The sequence below is a fragment of the Neocloeon triangulifer genome, unplaced genomic scaffold, assembly GCF_031216515.1.
Source record: "Neocloeon triangulifer isolate White Clay Creek 2 clone unplaced genomic scaffold, ASM3121651v1 ptg000005l, whole genome shotgun sequence".
Classification (NCBI taxonomy): Eukaryota; Metazoa; Arthropoda; class Insecta; order Ephemeroptera; family Baetidae; genus Neocloeon; species Neocloeon triangulifer.
Genome location: NW_026775548.1, coordinates 2,546,465 through 2,565,707, shown reverse-complemented (window position 1 = coordinate 2,565,707; position 19,243 = coordinate 2,546,465). Strand labels below are relative to the sequence as shown.

Genomic DNA, 19,243 nt, shown 5'->3' with positions numbered 1-19,243 from the left:
GCAATCAGGACATTTTCAGTCTGAATTTAACTAAAAATAAAATTATGATAGCGGACTAAAATAACCAAAGATACAATTTTTTTAATAATTAATAATTACGTCTGGTTTTTATTGAACATTAAAGTTGATATGATAAAAAAGACCAGCCTGAGTGTTGGTCAAGATCAAAGAAGAGACATCAGACAGACATCAGCAAATTAAACAGTAATGAGGGAATAGATCTTTAGATCGTTAAAAATAAAAATTGATTTCTCGTTCTACAACTTTTATTATTAATAATAAGCTTCTGAAGTTTTTTGGCACGGATTTATTTAGATAAATAATCTTTTTGTAAAGAAAAACAATAAAAAAGATGACTAATTGTGTTAATAAAATGAATTGAGTTGCTGTTCACCGAAAAAATTTACAGAGCACATTCAATCCACTCCTTTTTTTCTTAGAATTGTCGCAACACTTTTTTATCCCCACGCTTGCGAAAAGTTTCGATATCAGAATCAAAGAAAACTCCATCTTGAAGCGAAACAAATTAAACGCGAGTATGTATTCGTTCGAGCACAAGACGAAACTTTTCCAATAGTCACAGTATAATGGGGCGAACGAATAATATCACAATAAAAGCGATCCATGCAAAAGCTCTGAGAAATTTGCACATCTGCCGCGCCCGATCGCGGCCCATAAAAATCGCTCTATCGCTGCGAACTTGAAGAAATAAAGAAAAGTCTTTTTGAAATAAACAAACGGGGTCACTCGATGCTCTCCTTCGCGAATCGACTCCTCGATTTTTTGCTGCACTGCACCGGTCTTTCGCCAGTTCTCATCAAGGACGTGGCTTTTGGCCAAATGTGGGCAAAGTTGCCGCCGGAATTGGCCAAATCCACTAAATTCCAGTCCGCTTAAATGGGCCAACAAGTTATTTAATGCTTTTAGGGTTGTTCAAAAGTGAAGATTTTTTTAAAAAAAAAATAGACTGGATAAAAACGCGGCCTTTTTTGGTTCAAAAATTATTTTTAATTATAAAATTCTATACCAGGATATAATTTTCAAAAATTTAATTATTATAATAATTAGTAAGCAATTTTTTATTCAAAAAGACTATAATATTAAAAATTAATTCAATAAATAGACTTTTTCAAATAAATTCCGGTAAATTCATTCATCCTTTTGTATTTTGCAAATTACAAATGAATTATTGTTTTGAACATATATCAAAGTAATTTAATTTAATTATAAATTTTCAAGGGTTCTCTAAAATTATGTAAAGCATTTCAATTTTCCCATTCAATGTGAGTAATTGGCTGTTGCTTTTCTACATTGTTCATTAATTTAACAATTTCATTTTGTTTGGTTTAGTCGTTCAAATTGAATTGCGAGTTGAAATGATTGCGATGATTCTAATCGATGCATTGTGTCATCATTACGGCGGCACTCGGGGTGAGTGGGGCGCTGTTATGAATATCGACCATGGAACGCGCAGGCGAGTAAAATGCACGGCGTGTAATTCACATTAGACGCCAAAAGAAGGTGTGTGATCGATTTTCCGCGGCTCTCTCGTGACGCTCGGAATAAAAGCCGCCGTTTTTAACGACCAACCCCCCCACCGGCCGGCGAAATGTCATTCAGCAAAAAGAGAATCTCATTAAAATTGCACGAGAACGCGGCCGCAAACAAACCGAAAATTCATTTGCAAGTAGAAAACTTTTGATCTGTGAAAAGAACAAAGGCGTCTTTTAAGAAGAAAATCTGCGGTCAATTGTCGGAGAGATTAATTTTTCTTTTCGCTCGCTCCGAAAGCACCCCTTGAGCTGGAATCAATTAGGCGTAATTGAGTGAAATTAAATTGAATTCGCCCGAGAGTTGAGTGCCGCAGTTTGCGTCGCATTCCGACAAACAGCGGCAGTGCTTGACCTCTTGCGAGTGAAGCAACTCCTGCCCGATGCATCAACTTGATGGATGGATGTGATTCATTATTGAATTAATTGAATCATCGGAGAAGTACATCATTTCCGCGTATCTCTCGGATGAGGAAAAACGGCTCATATGTTTCTCGGAACAAATTTTCAAAAGTTCTTCAATTCATATTTAATAATGTATCATGGTTTAAATGGAAAGCTTTATAATTTATTGGAAAATTAATTCCACTTTTGATATCCTAGAGGGAAATTTAAATTTAATTTAAATGGTTTTAAGAATATTTTTTGAATCATAATTATTTTTCAAATTTTTAAAGTACATATGAATTGATCATTTTAACCAATTCCATTTTACAATTAGTTGATTTAGCAGCAAAACATGAAATTAAGCAGTCTCACAGTTAATGGAAAGATAATTTATCTATGTAAATGGAATAAGAAGCAGAAATTCTTGCGACAAAAGTATATGTTTGTTTGAGAAACAATCCACTCTGTCTCTATTTCCATTGCTCAAACACGCATGATATTCGTTTCGGAATAATTTCGGGTCAAGATGCAGGAAAAGTGGCGTGCGTCGGGAAACAAAATGGGTCAGCAGAGTCGATAAAACTAACTCGAGCCAGCGACAAAATCGCCTTTTGACTGCCCGCGCATATGAAATAATAATTTCTGTCTCCAGATAAGTATCTCGCGAGTTGCATGCTAGCCACAGCCAACATACATACAAGGCGGAAAAACTAGTCTCTAGGGCTCTTCAAAATTGAAAAAAGCTGACAAATGCTTAATACTTTTACTATTTTGTAAGACTAATAAAATATAATATATTATACTGAATAAAATCTTCTTATAAAAAAGTAAAAATTCTAAAAATAATGTTTACTTACCATTTCAAGAATAAAAAATTAATTTATTTAAATTATATTATAAAATCTTCAGCTTATTTTTACTATTACTTTGTTTACTCTACTTTATTTCTACCTATTGAAAAAGCTGAGGTAAATGGTTTAAGCAAGGTGAATCGCCCCCGTCTTTGCCGATCGATACTTTTACACTGAATGCCTCGGGCGTTTCTTTTCCTTTCGCTCCACTCAGGCGCCGGAAATGTTGAAAAGTGCATGCGACGAGAAAATAAACAGACATATAACACAAGAGAGAGCAGGTCTTTTTCTTCTTCTCGGAATCGCACTACCGCATTATTCCCAGCGCCAATTCCACCTCAGTGAACACAAATCCTTCACCAATATTCTTCTTTGATCCAATTTCTTTCTTTCAAATGTGTTTAAAGTGAAGAAAATCTAGATTGAAATGGCTGTATTTATTTTCCCCACTCAATTAAGGGTTTTTTGTTAAAAATGTTATCAGTTAATTTTGAGTAAAAAAATTCCAATGAATATTAAATTTTAAAAAAAAATCTGGCATTATATTTTGCTTTTCTAACGACGTCTCCTTGGAAATCTAAAAAATATCGCCAACATTCAAAATTAAACCGTTTTGTTAGCAAAATTTTTCCGCCTCCGCGTATTTTAACTTCGTATTTATTTATGTTTGTCAATTTCACTTTGAAACAAAACCGACGAGACGAAAGTAAAAGCGCTTTTGCGAGCTGCGGGAATTTTAATTGGGGTCGACGGGAAAAAGCACGCCTGCTTTTGCAAACAGAAAAACACGCGCGCTCCGAGCGGATAAAACGATCGACGGTGGAGGAGACGAAGGGGGTGGCGGGGGTGGCAACAAAAATATGCTCCGACACCTGGCCGCGGGCGTAAAAATTATTTACGGCTGCGCGCACGCATTATTGAGTTATGCAAACCCGTAAAAAAAGAAACTAGGAAAAAAAAGTGTGACCGAATTCGATGACGACTGCGACGCGCAGACATGCATAGGGCTCTTCAGACTACAACTAGGGAACTCCAACTACCAAAGATACTTATTATGGAAGGAAGAAGCATCCCTTTGTATCAATCATTTCAAATTTTGAGACTATAAACAATAAAATTTCAATTGATTGCGTTTAAATTATAGGAATGTTGAAAATGTCTCATTATTTAAAAAAAAGATTGTTGGAAATGCCCAAATATACCCTTTTTTGAATCAGAATTTTTATGAAATTCACCTGTTAATTGAAAATTCTCCAAACCTTTTACCTTTTTTCAAAAATGGCCTCATAATTCACACTTCAACTTTAAAATTATTTATTTACATTTAAATTCACCTATTTTTTTTCTCTAACTAATTGTATATTTAAAAGGATTATTCAAATTTCAGAAAATAATATTTTTTTTACTTTTTTTTTCAAAGGAATAGAAATGAACATTTAAGTTTCAATTAATTACTCATTTAATATTCAAATGCATCATAACATCTTTTTTTAATTTTAACACACAAAACTATCATTGTTACAGTATTCTTGCATGCATGTTTATTTTTCAACCAATACAAATTCTTTTAAAATGTACAGTTCATTCCAATTTGGGCAGTTTTAAGTCGGATATAAACGCGGAAAATTAAGACAAGACAATTTAAAAATAAATCCAAATTGAATATATAAAGTAATGTCCATTTCAAGAAAGAAAAAGGATGATTTCAAATCTGTAATATCAAAAGAATTTAAAGGAATCCACAAGTTTTCTTGTTCATTCGAGTCTCTCCCCCTTTTCCTACAGTAGAGGTTGACATGATAATCAGAATTCCAAAGCAAAAGGAAAACAACAAACCAGCTTTCCGCCTTCAAAAGCACGTTCGCCGCAGACAGACAGGAGCGATTAGACGCGAAAATTTGAATTTCAAAGCGCGTTCGGTGTTCCCCTGGCGTTTTCTTTCTCCGCCGCCTTTTTTTATTGCACCCTCTGAGATGATGTGCTCGAGGCAAACATTCGGGCGAATTCCTACGATTGCCTTTGGCTCGTTTTGCGGCCAACTCTGTTCCTCTTTGGATGCAATTTCCACATGCGGGCCGAATTGCAACCGCAGACGCACAACTTTTGTGACAAACGACTCTCCACGGACTGTCGAAAGGGTCGTAAAATTCGTGTAAAGCTGTCGATCATTGATTAAAAAAAATTGAAAAAAATGCCATAAAAGTGAGTTGGGCAACACGCAAAGCATAAAAGTCGAGCGTGTTGCATAACAGTTTCAATGTTTGGAAAATTAATTAAAAATCTCGTTACGCTGGTTGATTTAATTTTGAATGAAATTGAAATTTTTTATTTTAGCGTCAAAGCAAAATAATGAGATTTAAAATTGAATTTTCTCACAGGCTTTTTGGTCGGGGAAATTAATTAACTGCGATGAAATAAAAATGCTTGGAAAATTTGTTTTCAATTTGCTTTAAAATTAATTGTAACATTAAATCTTTGCAAATTCATTCAGAATGTGTAAATTAAAAAGAATATTGCTGTTCTTTTTTCCAACAAAAGACTTTTTTGTTACTTAATGGACTTTTTTTGAAATATTTTTATGGAAATTGTTACAAATTTTATACATTTATAATTTCTATTTCAAATTACCCCAAAAGTACATTAGAAACTTCAAGAGTACGATTAATTTAAGGAAAATTTTTGCTTTTTTATTGATTTATTAAAACTGCTTCTACCTTACAATGAATAACAAATAACACTTCTGAACAAACGGAAACAAATTAATTATGTTTTACTTTCCATATTTAAAAATACAATTTAATTTTATTCATAACTTCTTTCTTTTTCCTTTTTCACAAAAAAATTTTGCTAAGGATTCTCTGGTGTATTTTCAGTTGATTCATCACAGATTGAATTGGTTTTAAATTTCCGCCGCCTGCGTACAACTTAAACCTTCGTTTGTTTATCAGTTCGAAACGTTCCTTCTCCTTTAACTCGTCATTATTTCCAATGTCCGGAAGTGCAAAAGTGTTTTGCACCTCGGCTATGTACATCGCGGGCTAAAAATAGATCTGGACTTTGCGTGCGGAGCCTGGCGAAGCGCCCGCCACTATTTATTTATTCACGTGTGCGAAGCTCTCATTGTTTGCCCTGCACAAAATCCGCCGGTTTTTCCATCTGATTTGCCCGACTAAGTCGTTTCGGCACGCCAAGTGAACGCGTCATTAGAATCAGACTGAAGAGGGCAAAAAGAAATAAATTATATTCATTTCGGAGGTGATTTGGTGGGGAAAAGAAGAAGACGGTTTTGTTTAAATTATCCCAGACAAGGAATTTGCGTTTGATAAATCTCGGCGTTTATCAGCTCACGATTGTCTTATTAGTTCAAATCGAGAACGGATCCTTCGTCTTCAGACCTGCGGCAATAATGTCTGTCAATTATTGGAGGTTTTCTAGAGAGTCTCAGGAAAATTACAATACGCCCCAGAGACTGGATTTGTTAGCGCAAAGCTGACATTCCCTGTTGACTTTGTCTCTCCATTCAAGCTTAGCAATTAACCTATAATTTAATTACAAAATCACTTGCTGAATACACAGATTGTTGGTTCAGAAATTGATGTTGTCACTATAAGGATAGATTATTTTGGATTATTTGAAATGTATTACAATTTTACGTAGTAAATTTGGTGATTATGACGAATATTTGTAAATTTTATCTAGATTTTTTTTTCAATTTTCCTTCGAATGATTTTAAACCAAAATTTATTATTTATTTTAGGACTGATAATTAAAAAAAAAATGAAGTTTAATAATTATGAATTCCAGGGCGAATAAAAATAAACATTTTAGGACTCTTAATTTACGTAATTACATCATCATGCTAACATGCTTTAAATGTTTTTAAGTTTAAATTGAAACTTTGAAGATTACTTTCATTTTTCAAATTCTTTGGACTTTTCACTAGAATTTAAGAAGTTTTAATATATTTGGAGCTTCAAGTAAAAAATACCATGCTTATAATTATGCAAAATTCATTCTTTTTAAAAAAAATAATAAATTCTTATATTTCAATTAATTAAGAACGTAAATTATTCAATTTTTATATTATAAAATTAATTGAGTTTTTAATTAAATTTTTTATTCATAAAAATACCAATTATTAGAAGTTTGCATCATTTCAGCTTTTTTATTTTCCTTCTCTAATTTTACTACTTTCATTGAAATTTCAGTTGTTTACAGATATTTTCATTCAATAAAATTGATTTTCACATCAAGTTGACTTGTGAGTGACGCACCCTTGTATAAATTCTCACGCTTTTGTCAGGCAAATTTGGGCGCGTTTTCATTGCGGATCGGCGTCGTGTAATCCGGCGTCAAATCCGCTTTTTCTCTTTGCATGTGTGAACGCCGGTTTAGAGCGAGGGTCGCATATCAAAGCCGTGAATATAATTATATTCAGCAAAGAAAAGCAATTGAAAGAGAGAAAGACAAAGGCGAATGTACCATGTGAGTTGCATTGTCGAAAAAGAAGTTGTTGAGAGTGGAGCTGCTTTTGAGGACAGCGGCGCCGCGCCGACTGCAAAGGCCCACTCGATAAATCGATTTTCCGCGACCGACCCATTCATGAAGCATGCAAGGGCCACTTAATAATCCGCCTCCCTCTGCCCCCTGGCTAAAAATAACCCGCGTGCCGTTAAAATACCATGTGGTGGGAAAATCCTGTGTGTAATTTATACATACATACGTACGCCGTTGATTTACTTTTTGTAATTTCATATAGGGACAATTTATTTTGAAATACGTCATCACTCGTTTTGAACACAAAATTAATAATAAAAAAAAATTCTCTATTGTATATAAATTTCTGTTCATTTCCTGCTAAAGTAATTCAATTTTCTAATAAATGTAATTTAAAAATATTTTGGGTGAAATAAATTCACTCAATTAGCATTGATTAGTGGATTTCTATTCCAAGGCGACTTCATAAGAAAAATGTCATTAACTTCAATTAAAGAACTAAATTTTTTATAATTATCCAGCATTGTCTCTTATATGAATTTTCTGAAATGTTTTCATTTGTCAAAATTGGCTGGATAAAAAAAATTGATAAAAATTACTCGAAATTTCTATCTGATTAAATTAAATTAAAAATTGTAATTTATTTATAAAATGAACTCACAATTGTATTTTTTTTTTACTTTTTAGGACGATTTAAAACATTGACCCATTTTTCTTGAATGAAGGATTATATAATTTTTAGATGTCTATTTTGGGGACAGTATGGATTGGATTAGCAAAATATCGATGGTTCGATTCTGGAGATAGTGCGGCTTTGTTTGGCCACTTTTGTCGCATTATAGTCGGAGGAAATATTGCAGGTCCAGACGCAGAACAAATAAAAAGGTGGTGTTTATCTGGCCCTGGTCAAAATTCCGAACACGCACCGAAAGAAACGGGATAAAACAAATAAGTATATTTCATATTTGGCCGAAATGGAGGCAACTTTGAACCTTTAAAGTCGGCGGATTTACGTTTTTATGGGCCTCGCTCAATATAATACACCAGATCAGGCCGGATGAGTTGCAAATTGAGTGACAAGTATATTAATTGCGAGCACAAAGCCGACCCAAATTAAAAGGCAAAACATCCGGGCGTTTGCATTCGGGGCCAATTTCACGGCCGGCTAAATTAATTATCGTCCGCTTGATTGAATTGCATTCGTGCTGCGGGCAAATAGAAATCGAAATTGGCCGCCATTTTTGTTACACTCCGATTCTCGGTACCGCGAATCAATGAACGGTGGACGGGGAAACCCCGACCGATTCGTCAGACCAACACGAAATTGATCCGCTTATCCGCTTAATTGATATTACAAAAGGAAAAAAATCCCACCCTTATCGCTTGCAGACGGAAAATTTGTTCCGCTTAGGTCGGCCACAAAGTTTTATCTTGAATAAAAAAGTAATTTCTTTGAAGGAAAAAGGTAATATCAAGATTAGCGATCGAGCCTCTCAAAATAATTCCAAAAAATTTGTAAGAACAAAAACTTGTTCTTAATTTATATAATTTTTAAAGGCAATACAAAGGGATGGAAAATAGGAGATCATCATTCTAGCATGCTTGAATAGCTTGTGAATGCTTTCAAATCTAGTCATACAATAAAAAATATTATTAATAATATTAATAACAATAATTATAATAACTTGCAATTATTGGAAAAAAATTAAAATAATTTACCAATATTGTTAAAAAAAAACTTGATTTGAATTGGTCAACATAAGGAGTCCTTAATGACTTGAAAATCTAAAAAATCCCTCTTTTAATTATGCTAATGTAGATAATAATAATCAACAAAATTAATCTGACAATTTTTTTAACAGAAGCCCCTTCTTAATCAATTTCTCGTTTCTGCGTGATAAGAAAATCGAGAAAATCCGTGTTCGAATTAAGATTGCGATCGGCAAGTTGCCACGGCTTCCTTTTCAAATTAAAAGTGAAATTTAATAACGCACGCACTCCCGCCATTTTCCGGAGCAAACACTTTCTCCCTGTTCGGCACCCCTGGTGCTGTAAGGGAAGCTCTTTTCACTTGCACACACACACATATCGGCGGCAAAAAGCAGCGTCTCAAGGCCGAAGCAAGCAAGAGTTCCGCCAAAAACGTGTTTTTCTCTGCCAGGCTCATTTTTGCTCTCTCTGGTTCGAGTGTATAGGAAGAAGGAGCGGTTTTATCTCTGCTTTTTCTGCCGCAGAGGTTGGCAAAACTGCAGCTCGTTAAAATCTAATTAGCTTATCAGCAGACAATGCGAAACGCCGCCTGTGCCACACCAGCATGGCAGTCTTCGCGGCTTGATTTCCTTAATCATTAACACAAACATTGTCGCAAGTGCCGTCCTGATAAAGGCCCCAATTGCACGGCACGATAGGCCGGCCAAATTGGCGCCAAATTAGCCGCCATTCACAATTTTTAATGGGCGCCCCAGATTCCACACAAAAACCACAAAAGCAGGTTTTCCAAACTTTTCTCCAAAGGATTCTCAAATGACGCTTCCAATCCTTTGAAGCTGGTTATAAATTGGGACACAGATTTTGAAAAGTTTTGCAAGTTTTATTCTCTGAAAGTATTTTTTTAATTGGAATATTCTAGTAAAAAATATTTTATGTTCTTAGCTTTCAATACACGTTTTTTTATGTAATATTTTGCATATTATTCAAAATTATTAAACACTTTTTTCATTTTGTAAACTTAGCAATTTTTATCCTTATTATCAATAATAAAGCAAAAGAGCATTATTTGCCAGATCTCGTGACCTAAACTAGTTGAATTGCATTTTTTTAAAGATAGCATCCGATGCGGTCTGGTGATTCTTCTTGTACGGCTCCTAAAATTGCCAACGAAGGCCAGATTTTTATTTGTAAAATATAATGTTATATTAAGTTACTCTTTAAAGTATTTTATCAGTATCACATGCATCTTTCCTATGAATTCACATCAAACTTTGCTCACGTACGTGCAGCAAATAATTGGTGGGTGGCCTTCGAGATTCCCACTTAAAGACATAAAGACTCGACTGTATTTATAAAAAGACAAAGCTCATCACAAAGCTCATCACTCCTTGGTTCATGCTGGAACAACAAAGATGTGGGCCTTTTTTAAAAGAACTGCTTTGTGGTTCCTCCTGATTGCAGTAGGCATTGCGTCCTCACAAGGTAAAGAAATTTACAGCTTCAATAATTGCATTATCTTGTTTTTCATAATATGCAAGATATACAGAAAATTAAAGTTTGAAAATCGATCAAAGTTATTTTTCCGTATTGGTGCCGCTTGCCATCCGTTCAAAAATTATTATTGTGCTCTCCAGATGGTTTCCCAAGGCAGCCAGAACCAGAAGTTTTGGATGGCCCCGCTCGGACCACCAGCGATTGTGAACCAGGGTTTGTTGCGTTCAATGGACTGTGCAGAAGGGTTGTTCGTTATAATCAATATCCACCTTTGTTATTGTAAAAAAGTAACGCTTTGTTGAAAACTTTCTCCACATAAAACAAAGAAAAACCAAATCCAAAATCCGAAATTAAATTGTCTTTTATTTATATGTATCAACTTAAGTTACATCAGTTTTGCCTGCAAGATGCTTCTATGCAACAGAACTGAAAAAACGTGTAAATGATAACTTTTTTCTTGTAATTTGCATATTTATATCAATTTATATCAATAATAAATTCTTTTGAAAGCAAGACAATTTTTAATTTGAATTATAAATTAAAAACTCTCATAAGAAAAACAAATTGAAAAATTAATTCAGTATTTGACTTTGGAGAGAAACAGAAAATAATGGAATAAATAATGTACACGCTTATACTCTAATCTCCACCTCTTCATTGTGTCCAATAAATAAAGTCGTGTTTGAGCAAAAATCTGAGGTGGTATTTTTTTTAATTAATTAAAAAACTGGAGTTTTTACTGTTCTACTTTAAAATTCTGACAGCGCTGGTTTTCTAATAAATAAATCCTCTTCAACAGTAATTAATCTTTCTTATTTACCATCATATTGCAAAAAAACAAAATGTCTCGAACTAGTTCAGAAATTAAATAATTCTAATACTCTCCGGAAAATTCCAAATAAAGATTTATATTAGTTTTTATTTATTGAAAAATCCCTAGAGATGTTTTTAGTCTCATAAATTTTGAATCAGAATGATATGCAATTCGCATTTTGGATCAAATATAAAACACTTTTGATGGATTAATTTTTCATTATTTTTTCTGAGCTGTATCATTGAAATTAATAACTTTTTAATTTATAAAAAAATTATATTAATTTTCAATATAAAAATATAGATGAGCCAGATGAGATTTAAATGTATTTTAATTTAACGTTTTTGGTCTACTCTCCATTATGCACAAAATAAGAATATATTAACACCGCATTCCAAGGCTCAGACTGGTTAAATTAGTTCCTAACAGGCCAAGCAACAGAAAAAGTTTTTTTAACGTGTAAAATGATTCCCATTTTTGGGAACAGTAAAACACACTAATTGATTGAATTGAAGTTCTTTCTAATTTATATAGATAAAATGCTTTGGCACTCACAACAGTAATTATAAAGGGAGGCATCAAAAATTTTATTTTAATTGTAAGTGAATTAAAAAAGCTAAACATTGAACTCTACAATCATCTTAAAGCACGCCCAAAATTGCTAAGCAGACGTAATAAAAATTCTGTATTTAGCTCGGAAGAAATTAATATTTAGTTCGTGGGCAACTCTCGCATCATATTTTTCTCTATTTAAAGTAACAAGATGAATACGTGACTTGTGCAAAATATAAATGATACCGACTTGTTGGCCTTGGCTGCTCTTAAACCTACCTAGCCGAAAATATAAAAGAGGAGTCGGTCAGCGGCGACGCATCACTTCCTAGCACACACTAGAATCGCAAACATGAAGACCATTACCAAATTCGCTGGTTTGCTGCTGCTTGTGGCCGCCGCTTGCACGCAAGGTACAGTTTTCAAAAATTCAGTATTTCGTGAATTTTAACACACATTCGTTTTGTCAAATATGCTGGATTTCTTTAAAAGCTGCATTGTTTCCTCAGGTGGAAATGGAGAAGAATTGAGCTTTTTTGGTGCAAGAGAGCATAAATTATTTTACGGAGGTGCATTTCTGGATGATTCCGATGACGAAGCAATAATTTTGGACCCGGAAACTAAATGCGAAGTTAAATTCCATGCAGATGGGACCTCTTATCTTGGAGACTGTCTCGTAGTAGCTGATGAATGCCGAAATTGTGCAGCACCAGACGGTCCAAATCGATATCATGCTGACTGTAAAAAGGGATCCGTTAAATTTAATGGAAGGTGTAGAAAGGTGTTCTATTTCACTCCTTGATTTATTTTTAATCATGAACAGAATAATCATTGAATTTCAATTTGCACTTGTTTAAACTAACTCAAATGAATTTTAAATAAGGCAAAAATAAAATGTCCACCATTTCCGATTGCAAAAATAATTTGTCGTTTCAATTTACATTTATTATCATTTTAATCAAAAAAAAATATCTGAAATAAATAATAAATTTTAAAATTCACCATCTTTATGCTTGAAATAAAGAACAAATATAAGAAAGGAAAGAAATTATTTGTAGTGTAATAAACTCCATTTTTTAGTGTGTCTTAATCAAATTGGAAACTGGCTGGGCGGCGCCGGAACACAGAGACGGAAAACCAAAAACTGGAGTGAGATGAAATTGGGGAGCCTCGGGGGACGAATCGAGCCATAAATCTTATTGTGCACTCGATTTCGCCGAATTGTTTCTTTCTCTCATTCAATTGAGCACTTCCTCGGAGATGGGGCGATCAGATTAGGGCCTGCCTGCGAACGGAAGGAGAGGGAAAAAAGAAGGATCCAATAAATTAGCCTAATGGGGATCGGGCAAGACAAAGGCTTAATTTATTCAGTCTCGCGTGCTCACCTCGCATATCATTCTGCCAAAGGGAAACATTTGTTCGCTCGCACGCTGCCTGCGTCATACGAGAAACAAAAGGGTACAATTTTGTCTCTCCGTTAGTACGAAAAAAAATAACAATTAGAATATCCTTTGTGTCACGTCTATTTTTAAAATCTATTCATTCATTTTAAATTTTATAAAGGTACCTTAAATCTATGACATTTGAAAAAAAATCAATTTTTCTTTAATTTCAAACTAGTTTCAATGAAAATGGAAACTATTTTCATTGAAAATTTAATGATTTTTCAACATAAATGTATATACCTTCATTTTTAGTATTAATGTGTTTAAGAAATGAACCAGAGTGGGATTTGAATAATTTAATGTCACTTTTAAGTCGTCTCCACACTTAAAGTCTCATTTCCGTCTCTGAAGAAAAGAGTAATTACTATTTTCTTCCTGTAAGTTGTTGCCGGACTAATTAAAAAAGCAGAGATGTGTAACATAATATTAATCTTCACAATTTCCGTAAACCCTTTGAAATTGCGGAGGCGCGTTGCTCTTCTGAAACGAAATTTGCGTGGAGGCGAATTTGGAAACTGCTGCTGAGTGGAATTTAATTAACCTGTCGTAAAAGCTGATTAGCCTTTGCGCGCGCTCGCCGAATCCACCCCTGCCTCTCGCTTGCTCGCTCCAAAACAGCAAATTTGCTCTAGTGACGAATCTGACCCAATCGCTGAAATTGGTTCGGGTGTGCCTTTGAAAGAGTAAACACAGGGGACAAGCCTAGATGAAAGCGTCCCACAAGCAACTGCGGCACTCGAAAGTAATTTGATTATTTCTAGATTCCAAACAGAAAAAAATCGCTGGTGCTCAAATTGAAAAGTAAGTTTATTGTTTACTTGTGGGATAATCTTACAAAGGAAAACTAGCATTTGAAATTCAAACATTGTGAAAAAGTAAAAATTGAATTGGTATCCAAAGTTTTATACTTTAAATAGGATAAGATATTAAATTTATTAGCGGTTTGTTTAAAAACATTTTGAATTAAAAATTATTTTAAATTCGTCCAATTTCAAGTCCTGTTCATTTTTTTTATTTATAATTCTGAAAATAAACTAAATTTCAAAAAAACCTTTCTAAGAATATCCATCTAGCTTCAAACCAGGAAATCAATCAACTTTCCCGCCAATTCGTGGTTGAAATAAAAATTACCATGCTATTTATGTAAATTAAAGACTTCTCATTGATATGGTCAAATCAAATCTGTACAACAATGGTGGTTAAAATTTCCTATAATTGTCGAAAATGACTCGAATTGTTGTAAAAATTTCATTTGAGAAAGCAATAAGGAGGTTTCCTTCATATTGGCCCTCCATTGTAATTCCAATTCTTTTGGTGGGAAAAACAAACCACTTGATTTCGGCATTTCAGAGTGTAATGTATGAATGATGTATCCCGTTATGGGCAGCAATTGCCTTTGTGATATATCAATAAACACAATTTGCAACTAAATTTTTCAATCGTGATTTTATCACCGTTTATGAAATTTAATGTTCTTTCTCAATTATAATTAAAAATTTTTGAGTGTGTCAGGCTTTAAATATTGATTAAATGAAGAAAAGATCAACGTTGCGAATCTATCAACCTTTCCTCTTTGGAAGTTATTGAGGTAAAAACGAGTGTTGACTTTTGGGTTGATCCGAGAGTTCGCGTTGGTAGAGTTTGGCTGAAATGAAGTGGCTCACGCACGATTTGGCCGCGGTTGCAATTACGCGGCCGGATAATTAGGCGCTCGCTTGTCACGTTGCCACTTATCGGGCCATCCATCGCGCGCACATATTTTATTAGCGTCGCCAGCCGGGCGAGTGGCAACGTGAGATAAGTGCGCGCGGGTGAAGAAGAAGCTGCTCGGCCACGAAACACACCCCGGATCAAGGGCTATGCAGCTCCCTCCCCAGGGACAATCACGTGTCGCCTCATTTTTGTCCTGGAGCGCCGAGGCCTCTTCACTCAACACAATAGCCAATGTGGTGGAAAATTCCCTGGCAGTAAAAATAAATAATCATCAAAAACATAAATTTTTTTATTAAAAAATTTCTATAACAAACATAAGGAAATTTCTTTTTTATGACAATTTCTCTAATTACACGAAAATAACATTATTTATACTATAACTTTTCTCCCTAAAATTTTAAATTTATTACTGATTTGTATAGTAATCAAGTATTTATTGCACAGCGTTTATTTTAATTTTTTTGAAATGTTAGTTTCCTTGAAGTTTCTAATGATATTTTAGCGCTCTAAAAATGGACAAATTTTAAGAAAAAATTACAAATCTCCAAAAATGTTCTTGGAATGTTCGAGATATTGAATAAAATTTTAAAGTAATCCACAATTATAAATAAGTTAAATATATATTTTTTTCTTTTCAAAAACTTGAGAAACCTAAAACTGAATCAGATCAAAAGTTAAAAACAATGATAACAAATTAAAGTGCTTTCCCAAAATTTATATTAATTTTGACAATTTTTTCTGCTAAAAAAACATAAAAATTATATTAAACATAATATTTAAGATAAGAGAGGATGTATTTTTTAAATCTTTTTCACATGAAAATGCTTTCTTTGTATACTTTTCCTACTTTTTCCTACCATATAATGTAAAGATCCGGATTTATCAGGAAAAAAGCGTCAACCTCTATTTTTCCAGTGCCAGGTCACGTTCGAATGACCCGAACCCAAAGCCGGCCGATTTTTGAAAGCTCACGAATCGGCCTCACCGTGTTTATATTTTTATTTTTTGCTTTTATTCGGGTCGCCGCTGGATTTTTGAGGCGCCGTCGGAAGAGTCTGCGGATTTGAGCCGACCGCGCGCTTTTGTTTTGCGCCGACCTCTCTGCTCTCTGGATTTGTGAAGAGCGTGCTTCTCTATTTCGCCCTTTTTTATTTAACTTTTTGCTCTGATGTGTTACACGCGGAATTAATTTTTCAACCTCACTCGCTGCGCCGACTGATAGTTGCAGAGAGCGAAAAAGCTTATGAGCCAAATTGAAAAATTCCTCTTCTCGAGCAGAAAAATGAGCTCGGCCAAATGGGAATTGAGTCATTCGAGAGAGAGAGACAGAGAACAGGCCGTCGCTAAATTCAATTACTTTCGAGTGGAACGCAAATATATGAATAACATTTGAAAATGCCAACTTTAATCAATGAGATCGTCAAGGACTATCAAAAAGGATTTTGCCAAATTCATTTGTTGCATAAATTTAGCCTAATACTGTTGAAGAATTTGCAAATATTTATCATATTTATTGTTTATTTTATTAATTATTGTAATTTTTTAACGGTTTTCAATCAGAATTCTCAAAATTTATATTAATCTAGTGGGAAAATGTTAGAACAATTTTCTACTAAAAAAAACATGATTTTTAAATTTTATTTTATCTTTTTCATCTTTTAACCATCCATATTTCTGAACTAATTAAAAAAATGATTATAATAAAAATAAATTTTCCCAGCGTAGGTTTGATCCTCTGCGAAATGACTTATTTTCCGTTCGACAACTTAATCATGCATCGATTTATTTCGCTTTTAATGAGTTGACGCTCGAATTTTCGCGCTCTGGTGATTTATTTATATAATAAACAGCGCAAGGGCGGTCTGGGGGTTAATAGGAGCACAGCCAAGTTTCTCGCCCATCTTGTGATAAATTATCCCGGGCAGGCGTCGCAATTTGTAATTATCCAGCAGCGAAGCGAAAATTAAGCGACGAAATTATTCACCATCTCTCCGAGAATGAAATAGATTTTTGCTTCTCTTTTTGACCCCCGGCGAATTTGCATTTCTTCTCGATGCAAATGTATTCATTAGTGTCGCTCGCTCTCTCTAATTACAAATCCGCATTGTTCGCGTTCTTCTGTCGACGTGCAGCAATGAGAGAGACGAGTTGTTTTTTCTGCGGCTTTGCGGAATAATCGGATTTTTCATCAGCTGCCCGCAATTATTTTTCATTAAAACTTTTGCACAATGCAAACAGCATAACAAAACAGCAAAAATTAAACACAAAAAAACTATATATTTAAATTGAATCAATGGCTGAACTTCAAAAGACAAATTTCCAAAAATTATCTAAATGATTTAAATAACTTTTTTTAATATTTTGGCATTGAAATTAGTTTATAATAATTTTTTGTTATTTCAATTATAAATAAATTCAAATATTTTAAAATTCATTTTCTTGATAATCTTTCTTGAAAAGTTTAGTATTTTGTTACGAGACAATAAAATCTCGAACTGCTTCTTTATAAAATTGCAAGTTGGATTAAATAGGGGTGTTGTGAAGGTTCAAAATCAGGTCTAATTATTGTCGCGCGCGAGCGAGTTTGAGTTGGGCCGAGTTTGTTACGAGTTCTGGAAGATGTGCCACTCTCCACGCTGGGCTGCGAATAAAAAATTACTGCGTAAAATTCCGCGTAATTTAGTGCGACGTTACAAATTGGCTCTCTTACTCGGGCCCGTCTCCGCCCGGCGACTGCAAATGGAAAATGAAAAATTCATCGTCTGCGTGTGCCGGCTGCGCTCGCCATTGCTACAAACTTTTATCTCTCAATCCGAATGTCACTTAATTTGACGCCGTTTGCCGCCGAGAATAATGTAAAACTGTGTTTCAAGAACAAATTAGGTTTTTATTTTAACGAGAGATACCAAAAGTTTCAAGTTGAAGATGGATTAATATGAATATGAAGGGAAAAAAATTGAACTTTAAAAAACTCGTAAAAATTTTTAACCTTCTTTTTTTAAATTACTAAAAAATATTAAACTCTTTAATTTTTATTAATAAAGTCTCTAAAAAAAAGAGTTTTATTTTACATTTTTTAAACAATTAAATAATTTTGAAATTATTAGCCATTTTTACCAACGGAATAATTTATTTAAAATGAAAATTTCGCCAATTTTGTTGATTCAAACAAGAGGAAATAATTCCAGTATCCAGCAGGAAATCTCAAACGGATTTGAGCAGGTGCGATTTCTCCACCACATGTTCCGACAGGCCGTCAAAATACGCCCGATTAACTTCTCGCAAAGAAATGCAAAAAGCACGCAACTCTGATCTCTCGTTTGATGCTGGAAAAGTAGACAACTTTTGAATCGATCTTGGTGGAAAGGCGCCTTGCGTAATTAAAATCGCTGCGGCCGGAATTAATTAAAAGCAGCCGCGGATCATCTCTCTCTGGTCTGCTTTGCATGTGTTTTCGTGGGCAATGTGCAAAGCCGCGCACGTCGACGAGCCAATTAAGCCGGCACGGAAATGGTAATAATAATAATGGCCTGCATCTCGATACTTTACGACTAAGTGGTTTTGCCGTTGGCCGACTTGCAAATTGGCAAAGTGTGCAAAGAAAATGGCTCATCGAGAGTTGAAAAATTATGGAAACATTTAGAATAAAAGGCGACTTCAGAGCTTCAACATTTAGTTGGAAAAGTATAAGGTTCAGTTGGTTTTAGCAAAATATTTAAAAATAATACTTTTTGAGACTCATTTTTAATGAAATCCCAAAGGAAATAATTGAAATTGCTAATTTATTAAGTTTAAATATTTTTTTTTCTAAAATTTTTGACAACATTTATCATCAAATATTAAATTAAATTTATTTTTTTATTCTAAAATTGTATAAAATCAAAGTTTCTGATTGAATTCTCTGAAAATTTGAACCAAAATGTATAGTGAAAAATAAAATCCATTAAATATTGGCATTTTAAAATTTAAAAAGTCCTAATAAGTCTAAAAAGAAATCAAAAAAATATTTTTACTTTAAAGAATGTCGCTTCTATACTTGCATAAAATCAGAAATACACAATTAGCAATGATATCAATTTTCAGAATATATTTTGGAGCAAATTAAAATAAAAAAACAAAATTCTCTTTGACCGGTTTAGTTATAATTTGGTTTCCATCGTTGTGTAAACCTCGTCGCTGCATTTTCCTTTTGCAGAGTGACTTTTTTGGCACGTTGTTTAACTTGAACTG

At 33.9% G+C, this 19,243-nt stretch overlaps 1 protein-coding gene across 6 annotated transcripts in view; it reads left to right on the top strand.

The window, feature by feature from the left end:
- The window catches only part of LOC132193967 (uncharacterized), an 82,380-nt gene that overhangs the window by 2,852 nt on the left and 60,285 nt on the right, over positions 1 to 19,243 (top strand). The window lies entirely within an intron of this gene.